The sequence below is a fragment of the Ambystoma mexicanum genome, chromosome 2p (assembly GCF_040938575.1).
Source record: "Ambystoma mexicanum isolate Mex_15411 chromosome 2p, UKY_AmexF1_1, whole genome shotgun sequence".
Lineage (NCBI taxonomy): Eukaryota > Metazoa > Chordata > Amphibia > Caudata > Ambystomatidae > Ambystoma > Ambystoma mexicanum.
In genome coordinates, this window is record NC_090923.1 from 1,337,766,310 (window position 1) to 1,337,783,991 (window position 17,682).

Below are 17,682 nucleotides of genomic sequence, written 5' to 3' on the forward strand. Positions count from 1 at the left end.
ATGAACTTTCTCCCCAGGGTGCTATACGTTTTCCAGATGCTCCCGTTAGAAGCCCCAGAGGCATATCTCATAGAAGCTATACGGCAGATGCTGAAATTTATATGGCAAGGCCAAACACCCAGAGTAGGATACAAGACCCTCACACTCCCCAAAGAAAGAGGAGGACTTGCCCTCCCAACCTTCAGACCTACCACAGAGCGGCCCAGCTCAGAGTATTGGCCCCCCATGTCAGAGAAGACACCAATAAAAAATGGATATATCTTGAGAACTTCCACCTGAGCCCAGTCACAGTAGGAGAATGGCTATGGGTCCCTCTGAAAAAGCTTCCTAACAGAATTAAGACCCACCCGATTCTAGGCACCATGTGGAAAGCATTGGCAGGAAAGGGTAATAGCGACAAAATAACCACATGGCCCTCCCCTTTGAGCCACATTTGGTCCATGCCAGTATTGGAAGAAATACCGGGGCACGAACACTACCAACCCTGGTTTGATGCTGGACTTTGTAGGGTCGGCCAACTCGTGAGAGAGGAGACGTTCATAGGTATCCAGGAACTGGAAGAGGCACTGGGAATTGGTACTCTCTCCCCTCTCCTATACCTACGGCTCAAAGGAGTTCTAATGAAACCCAAACTAAAACCATGCGTACAACGAAAGCTCTCCCCCGTTAATAGAATCTTGGACACCCACGTAGAAATTAAAGGACTCCTCTACAGAGCCCTCCTGACTACCCGAGAAGGAACAACTAAAAGTCTCAGGAGAAAATGGGAGGGGGACCTGAACATTAGAATTGGAGATAAACTCTGGGGGCGTCTCTGTAGTAGGGCATACAAGACTTCGATCTCCTGCCAATATAAAACACATGCCGTTAAACTTCTCCACAGGTGGCAGTACGATCCAATCAAACTCTCCAGGATGTTCCTGGATGTTGTCACCATGTGTTGGCATGGCTGTGGAGAAAAAGCAAACTACTGGCACATGTGGTGGACATGCAATAGGGTCCAAGCATTCTGGACGGAAGTCCTCAGCTGGCTGAAGGAGTCAGGAGAGGGGCCTTACCCGCTAGACCCCATGTTACTAATATTTGGGTTGCAATGAAAAGACGAACACTGGGAAAAGCTTCTGGATCTGACACACACTCTATTACTGGCGGCCAGAGCCGCTCGAGCTAGAACCTGGAAGAGAGCTGCCCTTCCCGTGAGGAGAGAATGGGTAGCAGTAGCTAAGGACATTTATCACATGGAAAGGCTAACGGAAGCAATGCAGGGTTTGAGCTCGCATATAGAATCCGAGTGGCTACAGTTCATGGAGGCGTTTGGCAACGCTGGAGACAAGACCTGATGACCTCATGGGGGCTCGACCTGGCCCGGCAAAACCCTCCCGAGTACAGAACACTCGGTACTTGACCCAAGGGAGTCGGCCTATCACCGACGGACATGAGCCCGGGGGGAGCTGCCCAGAGATGCTTCCTAATGGACAAGCTGAATCGGTACTCTGAGATAAGAGGTGGGGGGCAGGGGGGGGAGGGGTGTGAAAAACAGCAGAGAACCGGGGCCTCTTTATGTGTGTTTTTGGGGCATGTGCCCAAAGTTGTTTAAATTGAATGTGCCTCTTACTCATACTGAAAACCAATAAAACTGAATTTAAAAAAAGAAAGCACAGCGAAAAAAGAAGGCCACCCGCCAAATAGGCAGCCGCTGAAGGCCATACCTGGAAAACTGGCACTAAGAAACGGATACAGAATGTTGGAAAGCCGGCGCCCTACGCAACAGTCATTGAGGAAAGACACCAACGGGAATATTCCAGGCCTGAGGGCACAGCAAAATAAAATTCAGAGGCCTGGCCCCACATGAACACCAAGTAAAAGTAGACGCCTGTCGCATTTTTCAACATTCCTATACTAGTCCTTATTCAGTCCACTGTGAAACCAGTCACTTTATCAGCAACAACTACAGTCTCCAGCACCCTTCACACGCTGAAGCTACAAGTCCTCAGAGTGAAGCAGAGGAAGGAATATCAAGAGGATATACATAGTGGAATGGAGGAAGAGGACCCCAATCCCCCCACCACGCAAGCATTTGCACAAACATTGGCAACTATGAACGTGTTAATGAGGGCGCGTGGAAGGAGAGAAAAAAGGAAAGAGGAAATGTCTCATGGGGGAAGGGATGTAAAATACCACCTACAAAACCACCAAGAGCTGAAACTTTGCCCCAAATAATCCCAGAAGAGGCAACTCTCTCCCGAGTGAAAGAATCATCCGACAATTTAGACTTTGAGGATTACCCTCACAATTATAAAGTTGCCTCCCCAGGGCATACTGACTACCCCAACCCCACCTCTCCAGCTTCTAAATTCTCCTACAGGGGATATTTGTAGCTCCAAAGCACTGCTTAAAAGGGCAAGGGCATTATTCAGTATTATCATCCAACAAAGGCCTGAAGAAAGAGATTTTATTGAGAAAATATTAGAGGAGACCCAAACAATATTTCTCCGTGATGTGGTCTGTCAAAAGATAACTCCGAATATTCATGGAAGCCGGAACCATTGTGGTCAACAGCCGCGTCGAGAAAACATATAAGCAATAGCCATCAGATCTACTTATAATACGTGGTCTGCTAAACGCAGATGCCATGGTGGTCAGCACTGCGCCTAATGCATGTGGGGCAGCCACGCCAACAACCGAGGCACCAGGGAGAGCAAAAGACTTCACATTGTGGGGAAACAAATAGCCAAACACAGAAGTTATCAGCAACGATGCAGGAATTAATAAATTGAGATGCTAGAAAGTTTCAAAACAAAGCACGAGCCTCGGGTGAGTCATCTGGCATCAAATGCACTCATCAAGAGTAGCCTTGGCACAGCAGGAAATGCAGGCCGACAGACAGCTGTGTAATGCTGCAGTACCAAAGCAATACTCATGGCTCCTTATCGTGGCTTTCAAACCCTCATTAATAAACCTATCGATGGTGAGTTGCTGTTTGGGAAGGTGGTGGATGCCTCACTAGAGAAAGCCAAAAGAGACCATAAAGGGCCAGCGCCAACTCCCTGGATGACCATTTCCCATACAGCGGCACAGGAAACCTAAGGCGGGGTTACCACACCCAAAAGTTATCAGGGTTCTCAACGCCCAATCAGGGTGTTATTTCCACCCAGGGCACATGGTCACATTTCCAATTAGGAGCCTAGCGGGGGCAATCATACCTAAGCTATTTCGGCATACCATGATGAGGAATAGGTCATTGTTCAGGGGATGCTGCCAGAAGTGGAGAAGCCCCCACACAATGCTTATACACATTACCCCTCCAACACAACCCCTACAGGGGAAGGATACACAATTGTACCCACACATGGGAAGGGATGATCACTGACCCCTGGGTATTGGACACCGTTATATAAGTCTACTTTGGAGAATTTGACACACCACTGTACAACGTTTCTCCAAACAACATTCAGCAAATAAAAACTGCAGCTGCTTCTAGAAGCTGAGGTGGCAGTGATGCTGTATATGGAGGCCATCAAACGGATCCTCCACTGAAGAGGATCACCATAGTATACTCCACCTACTCCTTGGCTCCAAAGAAAGACCTAGCGATGCGCCCAGCCCTAGACCTTAGCACAGCATACTCATGTGTGTTCACTCCAGCAAAGAAATTGCTAATTCAAAAAAAATTATCTATGCGGGGGGTGGTGGGAGAAGGGGGTGGGGCCTTAACTCCCCCATACCGCCCTTGTATTTTTTTATTACCCTAAATACCCCCCTCGACACATAATTTCGTGGAAATATGCATTTCGGTATTTTTGTATTCAACGTTTTCGTTGGCGCAGTGATGACATGATACCCGTTTGTCAAGGTCCAGAAGTTCAGGGTGACCATCTGACGCGAGATACTTGCACTTCTCGACAAGGATGATTACATAGATAGCCTAGGCATGAGAGATGCATTCTTTTTATATTTCAATGCTCCTAAAGCATCTAAAATGTCCCAGTTTCAAGGTGGTAAACCACCACAACCAGTTGAAAGTACTGCCCTTTGGTTTAACACCGGCACCGTGTGTTCACAAACGTGTACTGGCCATGATGGCTGCGCATCTGTATGGGCCAGGCATATACACATCTATCCTTGTCTAGACGACTGGCTCATAACAGGAAGCAGCACCCAGCAACACTTCAAACATGCACAGCAAGCAATGCAACGTGGTTCACCATCTCAAGAAAGGGTTCATCACTCCAGGAAATTGTTCACCTTTTATCGGCCATTGCTCACAAGAACTTTGAGAGAGGTTTTGCATCTATTGGGCATGATGGCGTTGTGAATTTATATGATACCATATGCAAGACTTCACATGAGGCCGCCTCAGCATTTTCTTAGTCCATAATGGTCACAAGCAACCAGGGACTGGGAAGATATAGTGGTAATATCAAAAGAGTTTTAACAGATCAGCAGCTGTAGAATGCAGACAGTTTGTTAACACTGCACCCTTTCTTAAATGTTCTCCAGTAGAGGTCACCATTGCAACAGTCTCTTCCATGCTAGCAGGCCCACAGCAAATAGTGTTTCAAATCAACACTGTGGAACACATAGCAGTGCACAAAGCACTTCTCAACTTACAGAGCCTCTTACACAACAATTGTGTTCCCATATTGACAGACAACCACACACTCTTGTTTTACTTGAAGAGATGGGAAGTACACATTTCTTCCCTCTGCCACAAATAGCACAAATAATTTAGCATTGGTGCATAAACGGAAGAATTTGGCTAGTACGTCAACGTGTGCCAGCCAGAAGTAGGAGTAAGCAGACAACCTCATCAAAGAGGTCCAGCAGGAACATCAATAGGAAGTCAACACAAAGGCACTCAAACTCATATCACAAAAATTGGGCACTAAAATATATGCTTATTAGCAACTATGAACAATGCAAAATGCCACAGCTTCACATCCAGGTACCCTCAGAAGTGGTCACCATGGAATATCCTATGGATACTGGTACAAAAGCTAATTCAATAACGCGCAACACTAATCCTAACGGCTCCAACAGGGGCTTGGCGGGTGTTGTAACCCATCTACTGCAGGTGGCAATGAAGCCTTCACTCTAGTTACATCCAAAACACGAACTACTGTCAAAGCAGCATCAACTGATAAAACACTCAATTCACAGGCTGTGAACTTGGCAGCATGGCTCCTGAAGTCATAGAGTTTGCCCATTTGCAGTTACTACCTTGTAGAATGGACATCGTGAAAGAGGCATGCAAACAAAATACACAAACATGCTACTTTAATAAGTGGAAATGTTTCATACTCTGATTTACAAAGTGCTCTATCAATCCAACAGTGTGTGTACTTGTGTTTTCTTCTATCCTCTGGACTTGCATATAACTCGCTAAAAGTGCACTTGGAGCACTGGCCACCTACACAAGGTCACATTATAAAGTTTCATGGTGGAAAATGCAAGTGGTTAAAGCTTTTGTGGAGAGTGTCAAATGTAGTCGCAATCCAATAACCAAACTGGCACCTACCTGGGATGCAAGCACACTGTGATACTGGTGTGCAGTAGCACTTCTCGGGTGTGTCTATGCGCAAAATGGAATTACCATAACAAATAATCTTGGACCCAAATAACCAGACAGACTCAAAGAATATGTAAAAAGTACTACTTTATTATCAATTCAATAAAGTAGGGCAATCTGGCGAACAATTCATAGTCCACACACTCGCACAATAAATGGTTATACAAAGCCTGTATACCTGAAAGGGTGTCAGCTATGACGTCATCCTACGTGGCAAATAATAATCAGATGGAGGGATTGATTAGGGGAACATATCTACATATAGCTTATTTAGTTGTTAGTAACATTAATAGATGCCGCACATCTGGCAGGCAAGCTTCGAACTTCCCTCTAACTACGTATGATACAGGTTATAGCAGCATAACCACAGTGGATTGGCTTCTGCAACAATGTATGCTCCCTATTGCATAGGCCCTTTGATTGGTTGGCATTCTCGTTAGCAGCACGTAAGCAAATCGAAACCCAGATGTAGGTCAGACTACTGCCCAATTAGTCTAGCATCTCATCGGCCCACCCTTCAGCCAAGGGTTCTCCTTTGTACTTGAGCTTGCTGGATGTTCTCTTCTCTGGAACTTTAAGGGAGTGTAGGTGCATTACTATCTTCAGTTGTTTTCGAGTCCTGAATCACGTGTGAAGAGATCACGATTTTATTAATTTCGCCTTTTATTTAGTGCTATTTGATTCAATTATCCTGGATGTCATTACACTTTCGTCCTCTGGAGACTTGGTTGTTCGGTCTCATATATGTTTTTCTGCATCTTTAATTGTTAATACTTTGCATTCACAATTCTTCGCTCATTTACTTAATCTAAGACAAATATGTCTTCCGTATATTGCTTATCCTCATTGGCTCCCCTTGCACGCTTCAGTAGCTTCTCGATGCCATCCTTGCTCTCTGGCCAACAGTCATGCTTTCTTCATGCACACATTTGTAATTCCTTCTTCCGTCAGCTCTGCAGCCCTGGTTTCTCTCCTTCAAGCCTTTTGCCTAATATCATTGAAAACCGGAGTCCAGCTCTCCAACATGTCATTTTATGTTTTCTACTGCAGCAAGCTTCTATACGACTCATCTACCTTACGTTTCTACGTAGATACATTCACTACTCATCTGGTTATATCTTTGTTTCTGAGGCTTTTGGAATCTGCTTAGATCACATGCTGTGCATAGGCCGACATCTAGTGGAAGCTGCAGAGTATTAGTTTGTTTTTCGAAACTCGAAAATGGGCGTCGACACAGGGCGTGCCAGTAATACTATCCCTAGTGTGACGTCCACTGTACCCAAGATCCCTCACGCGTCTAGGATCCTCAGATTGTTTTTTTCCGCCATACTGGTTGGAAGCATTTTGCGGAGTCCCCTGGCCTTAGCCATACTTTTGCTAAAATATTAATTTATTGACATCCTTCCCCATCCCAACGTCGAACTTCGACACTCGACGCCGGCTGGAGAAGAAATCGACCGTCGGCTGCTGCACGACGGATTTGGGCCTCGGAAGGCCTCTGGCCTCGGCCAAGGCCTTGGAAGGCCTCTGGCCTCAGCCCTGCAAGTAGGGAGAGTGGGGGGTTGGACATACTCTACACTCTTGTTATATAGGTACACCTTATACATTTCCTACACTTAACAGCCCGCTGCCTCAAGGTGCGTATGGAGGGTAACCCTTTTCAATTCTGCCCCAAGTGCAATCGCAAATACCCTTGGGTCGACAGGCACGCCACGTGCAATCTCTGCTTGCCGAGGGACCACCCCGAAGCGAACTGCAAAGCGTATAGTAGGTTTAAACTTAAGACACTTAAGGACCATTCGACGAAGCGTTGGGCCCACCACGCCAGGCAGGCGGCCATGGCAGCGGAGGGCACCTTCAGCGACTGCAGCGACGCCGTACTTTCGGACGGCAAGGGCATTACGGCGTCGAAAGACAGCAGAGCGCAGGTCCCCGACCTCGGAAGGTCGTCCGGCAGGGCGGCTATGGGGAAGACCCCTGGCGACACAAGCGCTTCACACACCACACACACTAAACACACGAAGTCCAACCGAGACTCGACGGCGTCGAGTTCTCGGAAAGAGGCACAAACAGAACGGTCCGATTCGGTGTCCTCTGGGCGTTCTCGATCGAGATCGCTGCATGACTCCAGGCAATCATCCACTCTTGCCAAGAGTGCCTCGCTCCCTAGGCTAACAGAAGTTAGATTGTCGGAGGACGAAGACGACTTCCACCCCCAGGCCGCGCTCCAGGAGTCGGAGCCCGCAGACAAGATGAGCAAGGCCCCATGCTCGAAGGACAGGGACTCTACCCCCGATCCTCGACGCCAGGCGTTGAAAACCTCCGGAGCCACAAAAGGACAGGGAAAACATTTTTCCACTCACGGGGAGGGGGGAAAACAGCAGAAGAAGCAGCCTTTGCACTCTTCCACACCTGTGAAACACATCACTCCCCCTAAACAGACAGACAAGACCAGGTCTGCTGTTATGTCTAAAACAAGCAAATCTACTCAAGATAAATCCCCGAGACTTGCTGAGAGAGTCATTCCCAGTTCCAAAAAATGGTTGATTGAAGACATAGATAGGGTCATGTCAAGGATGTCTTCTTTGGCTGACTTTTACGATAAAAATCCAGACCATTTCCTTTCGTATGATCCACAAGGGGTGACACCCTCAGGCTCTAACGATCCTATCCCCCCCGAGTAAGAACCCCCGGTTTGAGACACAGATGAGGTCTACAGACCCCTTCGAGGTACAACCATACTCACGACCATACTCACTGTATCAAGGAGAGGCTTCCTTTGGTGAGGACCAAGAATTTGGCATCATAGAAGAGCAAACCGGGACGGGCTACTATGGGGATGATGAGGACCAGGAAGAGGAAGACCCTGAAACCTACAGAGTAGATTCCCCGGTAGAAAACGAAGCCCCGGTTACCGACTCCCCTGTCGATAACCAACCCCTCCTAAACGAGGTTCTCGCACGTGCAGCAGAACATTTCCATATTGACACCCACGGTCCAGGAGGATAGGGACTTCGCAGAGGAGTTAGTGGGAGAAAGGAGGCTTGTTGCCCAGACCATCCCTATCCTTAAGTCCATTCAGCGAAGAATAGACCCGTCCCTGGTGAACCCGAACCTCACCAGAGCAGTCAATCCCAGGGTTGAAAATTTTTTCAGGGCAGCCCAGTCTGACCCTCTCTATATAAGAAGACATCTGAAGCCAGGCAGGAACACCCTTGTCATCGTCCGAAGCTCCTCCCGACAAGGAGAGCAAAAAACTATATGGTTTCGGCAGGAAAGTAGCCTCAACGTCCGCCTATCAAGCAAGGATTGCAAACTCCACCACCCTGTTGGCCAGCTACAACTGCCATCAGTGGGAAGAAGTCGCGGCACTCATAGCCTCTGCTCCGGAACCTTTAAAGGGCCAGTTAGCTTGGATTTCCGCAGAGGGTAGAGCCGTGTCTGGTTGCATTTTGAAAGCAACTTTTGACGCCGCGGACAACGCAGGCAGATTGATAGCAGAAGGCACTGTTATCAAGAGACATGCGTGCTTACGGCAGTCTGGTTTTAAGTCAGAAACCCAGGCATCATTGTTGGACAAACCGGTGGAAGCCGATCTGTTGTTTGGTAAGGCGGTCGAGGACGCACTGAAGAATGCCAAGGACGAATATGAGACACTCAAGTCCCTTGGCCAGTTAACCAATAAACCCCCTAACCAGAGAGGGAATAGTAATTTTCGTCGCCCACGCGGCCAAAATTCCCAGAGAGGATCTAACTATTCCCAGGGGCAGGGTACACAGTGGAACAACAGCCAACAGTCTACCCAGGGTTACGGCAGGGGTAATAGGAGAGGACGTGGTAAAGGCAGAGGCAGCCCCAGCAAAGGAGGCGGCATGCCTCCACCAAAGAAGTGACGCTCAGTTCAGGGTCCCTTCTCACACAACCCCAGTAGGGGGACGCATTTCCAACTTCACCCAGGCTTGGGAAGGGATCACATCAAACAGATGGGTGCTGTTAACAGTATCCTCAGGGTACTGTATAGAACTACTGCAGCGTCCCCGGAACCATCCTCCACGACAAAGAGTACACTCTTTAGAACATTAGAAGATTCTCCTCGAGGAGATCGCCATTCTGCTAGAAAAGGACGCGATAGAACTCGTCCCGGGACACCAGGTATACAAGGGTATTTATTCAACTTACTTCCTTGTGCCAAAGAAAGATTTGACAATGCGCCCAGTATTGGACTTGCGGCCTGCCAACAAGTATGTCAAGCCCCAAAAGTTTCGTATGACTACGCTACAAGAGGTAATCCCCCTCCTAAAAAAGGGGGATTACATGGCAACCTTGGATATGAAAGATGCCTATTTTCATATTTCCATGATCCCAGCGCACAGAAGGTACTTGCGCTTCAAGGTGGACAGTCGGCACTACCAATTCAAGGTACTGCCCTTTGGGATAGCTTCGGCACCAAAGCTATTCACCAAGGTACTGGTGGTGGCGGCTGCACACCTACGCAGGGAGGCAATCCCGTGTACCCTTATCTGGACGACTGGCTCATAACGGGGGAAACCCCAGTAATTTGCAAGACAAACATTCAAAGGACGATCGACCTCCTCCACGAGTTAGGCTTCTCAATCAACGAGAAAAAGTCAAGCACCTCCAAACAGTTCCTAGGAGCAATCCTAGATACTCAAGAGGGGTTGACCTTTCCTTCAGAGGAAAGAATTCGGAATATACTACTGCAAATTCTGCATTATCAGTCCGGTCACCGAATAACGGTACGCAAAGCAATGCGTTTACTGGGCATGATGGCGTCATGTATTTACCTGGTCCCCCACGCGCGCCTGGGCATGCGTCCCATGCAGGAATGCTTGGCGAAACAGTGGTCTCAGGCAAGTGGTCAGTGGGACGATCTAATGGTCGTTTCGCCAACACTAGTACAAAGCCTTCACTGGTGGACAAGAGAGAATCTTGCACAGGGAAAACCCTTTTACGATCCCGAAGTACAGGCAGTAGTCACTACCGATGCATGTCTGACAGGGTGGGGAGCTCACCATCTCCACCACACAGCTCAGGGTCTCTGGTCTCCCTCAGTGGCCAAGAACCACATCAACCTGCTAGAGCTTCTGGCAGTATTCAGAGCGCTTCAAGCGTTCGAGCCCCACCTACTAAACCTGTCAGTGCAAATCCGGCGGACAGCACAACAACCATGTTCTACCTGAACAAGCAAGGAGGGACTCGTTCACCAAATCTGTCCAAGCTTGCCCAGAAAATCTGGATATGGGCACTCAGACGGAACATCTTCCTGTCATCACAACATGTTCCAGAGGAGCTCAATTCCCTAGCGGATGCTCTGAGCAGAGACTCCCTCCCAGAGGAACACGAATGGGTTCTACACAGAGATGTCGTAGAAGATATCTTCTCTCAGTGGGGTTTCCCCACTATAGACTTATTCGCCACAAGCGAAAACAGGCAATGCCCAGGATTTGCATCCAGGTTCCCCCAACCAGACTCCCAGGGGAACGCCCTGTGGATGAACTGATCAGGGATGTTTGCGTACGCTTTTCCACCAACTCCTCTCATCAGGAAGGTGGTGAACAAGATGAACAGAGAGTCGATGACGCTCGTCCTAGTTGCTCCCATGTGGGCAAGACAACCGTGGTTCCCACACCTACGCAGGATGGCGGTGTGCGAGCCCATCAAACTTCCAGCCTGGTACAACCTACTGTCCCAGCACCAAAGTCAAACAGTGCACCAGCAACCCAACTCAATGAACCTGGCAGCATGGCTCCTGAGGTCATAGAGTTTGGACATCTCAATTTACCACAGAGGTGTATGGACATCCTAAAAGAATCTAGGAAACCAAACAGAAGGCACTGTTACTTTGACTAGTGGAAGAGGTTTGTTATCGGGTGCCAGAGTAGACAAATCAACCCTGTTGATTGCACTCCTTCCACTATTGTTACATACATGCTCCACCTGCTAGATGCAGGATTGGTTTTTAACTCACTGAAAGTACACCTGGCAGCCCTGTCGGCATACACCACTTCCCATAGCAAGGTCTCGTGGTGGAAAGTACCAGTAGTTAAAGCCTTCATGGAAGGAGTAAAGAGACTTCACCCTCCTATTTCAAACCCACCACCAGGGTGGGACCTTAATGTGGTGCTATCCAAGCTCATGGGCCCCCCTTTCGAGACCATGCATAAAAGCAGTCTCAAACACATGACTTATAAAACGGCCTTCTTAGTAGCTATTACTTCTATAAGAAGGGTCAGTGAAATTCAGGCTCTGTCAGTGCAGGATCCCTTCTTTACTGTCCATAAAGACAAACTGGTTTTACGCACACACCCTAGGTTCTCACCTAAGTTTATATGTAAATTCCACGTAAACCAGTCCATCGAGCTTCCGGCTTTCTTCCAGGACACTCAAAGCTCCGCTGATGTGAAACTACACACCCTAGAGGTGCGTAGGGCGGTCCTCGACTATGTAAATAAAACCAGACCGCTAAGAAAAACAGATCAACTGTTTGTCTCCGTAGCTACAGGCAGAGAGGGGGATCGCGTCTCTAAAGGTGCCATCTCGAATTGGATTATTAACTGTATCCAGCTGTGTTACTCACTCTCTGAAAGAACTCTGCCTTTCACGCCAAGAGCCCACTCTACTAGAGGCATTGGGGCCACTCAGGCTTTCATTGCAAATGTACCCCTTGACACCATTTGCAAAGCAGCTACTTGGAGCTCTAGTCACACTTTTACTCAGCATTACTGCATTGACACCCATTCCAAGGCAGATACACAAGTGGGACAAGCGGTTCTAAGACATCTATTTGCGCATGACCCTTCTCACATCCCACCTTCTTCTTCAGGTACTGCTCGCTAATCTATGCACAGCATGTGATCTAAGCAGATTCCACAAGCCTCAGAAGGGATACATTACTCACCGTAATCGTATTTCTGATGCTTGTATCTGCTTAGATTCACATGCGACCCACCCTTCCTCCCCTCTGAGAGAAGGCGCATGGTTGCTTGTAGTCTTACCTTTCTATCTATCTGCTTGGATTATCTGTACTCACGCTACTCCTCATGCTACCTCATGTCAGAAAAAATACAATCTGAGGATCCTAGACGCGTGAGGGATCTTGGGTACAGTGGACGTCACACTAGGGATAGTATTACTGGCACGCCCTGCGTCGACGCCCATTTTCGAGTTTCGAAAAACAAACTGTAATACTCCGCAGCTTCCACTAGATGTCGGCCTATGCACAGCATGTGAATCTAAGCAGATACAAGCATCAGAAATACGATTACGGTGAGTAATGCATCCCATATATGGTTTCTTCTCACTTGTATGTATGCTTACTCTTGTTTCTTCAATTACATATTCGTTCTTTAAATATTCTTCTATCGTGTCAGTGCGTCATTGTATCTTTTCGCTATGACATCACTTTGCACCTGTCAGGTTCTCTTTATAGCTTCTTGATGTTCAGCGGTGATTGCAAATCTCGTGCTACCACCTCAGTGCGAGGATACATTTGGTACGGTTGTCTGAGTGCATAATTTCTCTCATACACTCAATGCAGTATTGTAATTATATCAGGTGTCATGCACAGTGTCTTCTTGTTATTCATCCAATAGTGTGGAGGTGAGGGGAGGGGCCTATCAGTGCCATGTACATCTGTTCCTCTACATTCCCTCCTCTGGTTGAGTCCTCACCCACCTCCTCTTCCTCAATTCTCTTCATTCTTCCACAGAATGACTTATTCACGATCCATATCTTAGTCACCCCCGCTCAGGTCATCTGCATTCTTAATGTGTTCATCCACGCTCCACTGGGTAGGCAGAACACCCAATACGCTACATAGTTCTTATGATCCTTAGGGTAACAGTACTTTGTTCCTGGGGGTGCCAGATGACTTTCTTTTAGGTGCTCATGGGTGGTATTTTCAGTCTGTGTGTGCACATTAGTCGCAACATTCACATCATTCATTATCTCCATCCTAATTGCTTTCTTTGCTGTCTTCTTGCACAGTCCTATGATTATTCATATGAAACAAAATCCCAACAATGCTTACACTAGTATTGCTCCAAGTAGTTTGAAGGCATTTGCCAACCAGGTTGTAACGCATGGAAACAGGGCCAAAAACCAATCTTCATCATCGGTCTTGTCTACTTCATCTACCATTTTCGTATGCAGGGTTGACAGCATAGTTATTTACCTCTGTCAGGATTCAATTTTCTCCATCATGGGCAGGTGTGAATGTACTGCAAGAAGGCCCGATCTTGGCACACACGCCTCATGCCATTGCTGTAATCAAGTCCAGGAAATACCTGTTCTGGGGGGTCATACGTCTGATGGCCCTCAGTTCTTCTCTGATCGCGTTGAATCTTTTTATTGTTGTGTTGATGGATTTAGCAGCTCACACCTAGTGATCTGTAATCACTTGGCCATTAATTCAGTCTGGATTCCAGGCATGAATATACTGTAAATATCACTGCTGTTCTACTGAACCATGTATGCTCATCTGGACTGCCGTGATAAGCTTCTATGGATTTTGCAGAAAAATAGTTCTCCCTCTTTCGTCGAATGAGGCTAAGCGATCTTTTCCTTCTAAGGTGTGTATCCATTTTCGGAAAGCTGTCAATATGGAGATCACTTTGGGGAACACCAATGCAGGAACATGTATGATCACTAAGGAACACTTTCCTCCTCAATTTGTAGGCAATTGCATCTAGGCTATGGATCCACAAGCCCAATAATGATCCATCAGCATGGCAGTTCCTCCATTCATTCATGGTACATCAATTATTTGGTTGCATCTCTTATTTTCTCCAACTGAGATCAGGCCTTTGTTTCTGAAACACAGGGTCGCATTTTCCGTTGGTAGAATGGATACTGGTCCTGCTTCATTTTCAACCCATGTCAGTAATTTGAATACTTGGCCCATGACTTTAGGCTTTCATGATTCACCCAAGAAGGTGGTAGGAGCTGCTGATAAAAGCCATATGGAGTCAGACTCGGGAAATGCCCACGCCCGACAAGCGTAGAGGTCCGCTTGCCGAGCTTGAAGAAGGATACTCAGACCTCGCATTTCATCATACCAATGGTCCTTGTAGATCCAGGGTAGCCATTGCGTATGTACGCAGTAAGGGCATACATTGATAGCGGGGCCATAGGAAACTATGTGGACTATGAATTGGCTTCCAGGATGAATCTACCTCTCTGCCAAAAGACCACCTCAGATGTCATCACCACAGTCGATGGAACTGAAATTGCCTCTGGGCCTGTAACTCATTCCACCGCAGAGATGACACTATTGGGTCAGGATGGGCATCGAGAGACTATTGTGTTTGATCTAATCAAAGCCCCACAGTTCCAAATAATACTGGGGATACCTTGGTTGGAAACACATAATCCTTGTATTGATTGGCGAGAGAAGAAAATAACCTTCCCGGATTGTGCACAAACCTGTTACCCAAAGAAAAATCAGAATGCAGCCCTGGCCACAGTAACCACAGCAGTCATGCAACTACCTCCAGAATACCAAGAATTCCAGGATGCCTTCCAAAAAGAACAGGCAAACACCTTACCTCCTCACAGATCGTACGATTGTCAAATCGATCTCATACCCGGTGCACAACCCCCTTGTAGCAGGATCTATGCCCTTACGGAACCTGAGAACCTTCACCTATGACAATACTTAGACCAGTACCTTGCCAATGGCTTTATTCGCCCATCCAAGTCCCCTGCATCTTCAGCTTTGTTCTTCGTGCCCAAAAAGGAAGGTGACCTCAGAACGTGCATAGACTACCGCGCATTGAACCAGATAACTGTTAAGAACCGATACCCATTGCCTCTGATCCCTAAACTACTAGACCACGTGATGGACGCTTGTATATACACTAAATTAGTTCTCCGGGGGGCATAACATCTGGTACGTGTAAAAGAAGGCGACAAATGGAAGACTGCTTTCCGCACTAAGTATGGGTTATTCGAATACCAGGTGATGCCTTTCGTTTTGTGCAATGCACCAGCAGCCTTCCAATACTTCATGAACGATGTCCTTCGTGAACTCATTGTCGTTTGTGTTGTCGTATATATATCGATGATTTTCTAGTATACTCCTCTTCAGAATGTGAAGCACGTCCCAGCAGTCCTTGAGAAATTGCGCCAGCACAAACTAGATGCAAAACTGGAAAAATGCGTTTTTCATGCCACAGAAGTTGAATTCCTTGGGTTTATCCTGACCCCAAAGGGAGTCCAAATGGACTCACGAAAGGTGGATGCAATCCTTAAGTGGCCATCACCAAGTTCAGTTAAAGGAGTACAAAGCATGCTCGGCTTTGCCAATTTCTACCGCAGATTCATCCCGGATTTTTCACATGTTGTACATCCCATCACAGCACTCTTGCGAGAAAATAAACGCTTTATGTGGACTGAAGAAGCTGAAAATGCCTCCCAAGAGCTGAAAGCGAAATTCACGTCTGCACCTGTATTAAAGCACCCGCGCCCTGAACTTCCATACATAGTGGAAACTGATGCATTCAGTCTAGCCATGGGAGCTGTCCTGTCTCAAAAGGACCCTGAAACTGGCCAGCTTCATCCAGTAGCATTTTGGTCCATAAAGTTCTCGGCACCCGAGTTGAACTATGCGGTTACCGACAAGGAGTTATTAGCCATTAAATCTGCCTTCAAGGCTTGGCGGCACTATCTTCTCGGTGCCAGGCATACCATTACTGTGATCACCGATCACCGGAACTTACAGTATTTAAAGACAGCCACAGCCCAATCGTCACGTCAACTCCGATGGGCATTGTTCTTTGCCGAGTTCGATTTCGTAATAACCTATCGACCAGGTTGTAAGAATGGTAAAGCAGACGCCTTATCCCAAATAGGGATGGGAGAGACAGAAGTGAACCCAGAACCAGTACCTATAATTCCCAAACGAAAGAATTCTTGGCATGACTACTCTACAGACACTAGAGGACATTCAGGTAAAGATCCAGCAACTCTTTGATCCTACAGCCCTGCAGGACTGGGTAAAAAAAGGCCCGGACTACTCTGTCACCAATAATCTGCATTATTACTAAGGGCGGCTATTTCTGCCACACAAGGAACTACAAGAGTTAGTAATTTCCCGTTATCATGATACCCTAATGGAGGGACACCCGGTATTGCAAAAACTGAAGCTAAAATTAAAAGACAATTCTGGTGGCCCACCTGGCGAAAGGATATTAAATCATTTGTGATGTCTTGTGGCATTTGCGCCCAAAACAAAAGTCAAAAGAAAAAAACAGCTGGACTCCTACAACCTTTAGACATTCGCCTACACCATGGCACACCTTATCGTTAGACTTTATTACTGATCTACCCCCATGCAATGGATTTAACATCATTCTAGTTATTGTGGATCTTTTTTCCAAGATGGCCCACTTTATTCCATTAAAGGGATTACCTTCAACTTCAATCCTGGCCAAGGAGTTCCTCGAAAACATTGTTCGCATACACAGATTTACGTCCATATTGGTCTCTGACCGGGGCTGTCAGTTCATTTCACATTTTTGGAAGAAATGCTGTCAATTGGCGCAAATCGATGTGAGGTTATCGACCAGTCACCACCCCCAGACCGATGGTCAAACGGAGAGGACCAACCAGACTCTCGAACAATACCTGCGTTGTATGTTACATCAGACTGAGAGTAATTGGAAAGACATTCTTTGGATCGCCGAATATGCATACAATAATTCAGTACACTCTGGAACTGGACAAAGCCCCTTTTATACCTTATATGGGCACCATCCTCGAACCTCAGACCTTGACTCACCCCAACACTTAGAAATGCCCACAGTGGACCATCTGCACGCTACGATTACGCAAGCCTTTAAAGAAGCAACTACACATTTAAAACAGGCGAAAGAAAAATACAAGAATGATGCTGATCGGCATAGAAGTGATACTCCACAATACCAGATAGGGGACCAAGTATGGTTAGCCACAAAACATATACCTCTAAACGGAACACGGACCTTTAACCCCAGATATTTGGGACCTTACTCTATTAAGGCCATTATCAACCCGGTGGCTATCAAGTTGGACTTACCTGCTAATATGCGAATGCACCCCGTCTTTCATGTGTC

The 17,682-nt window shown here is 47.0% G+C and overlaps 1 protein-coding gene across 3 annotated transcripts in view; it reads right to left on the reverse strand.

The window, feature by feature from the left end:
- Positions 1 to 17,682, reverse strand: part of SLC5A10 (solute carrier family 5 member 10) — a 1,126,075-nt gene that overhangs the window by 667,883 nt on the left and 440,510 nt on the right. The window lies entirely within an intron of this gene.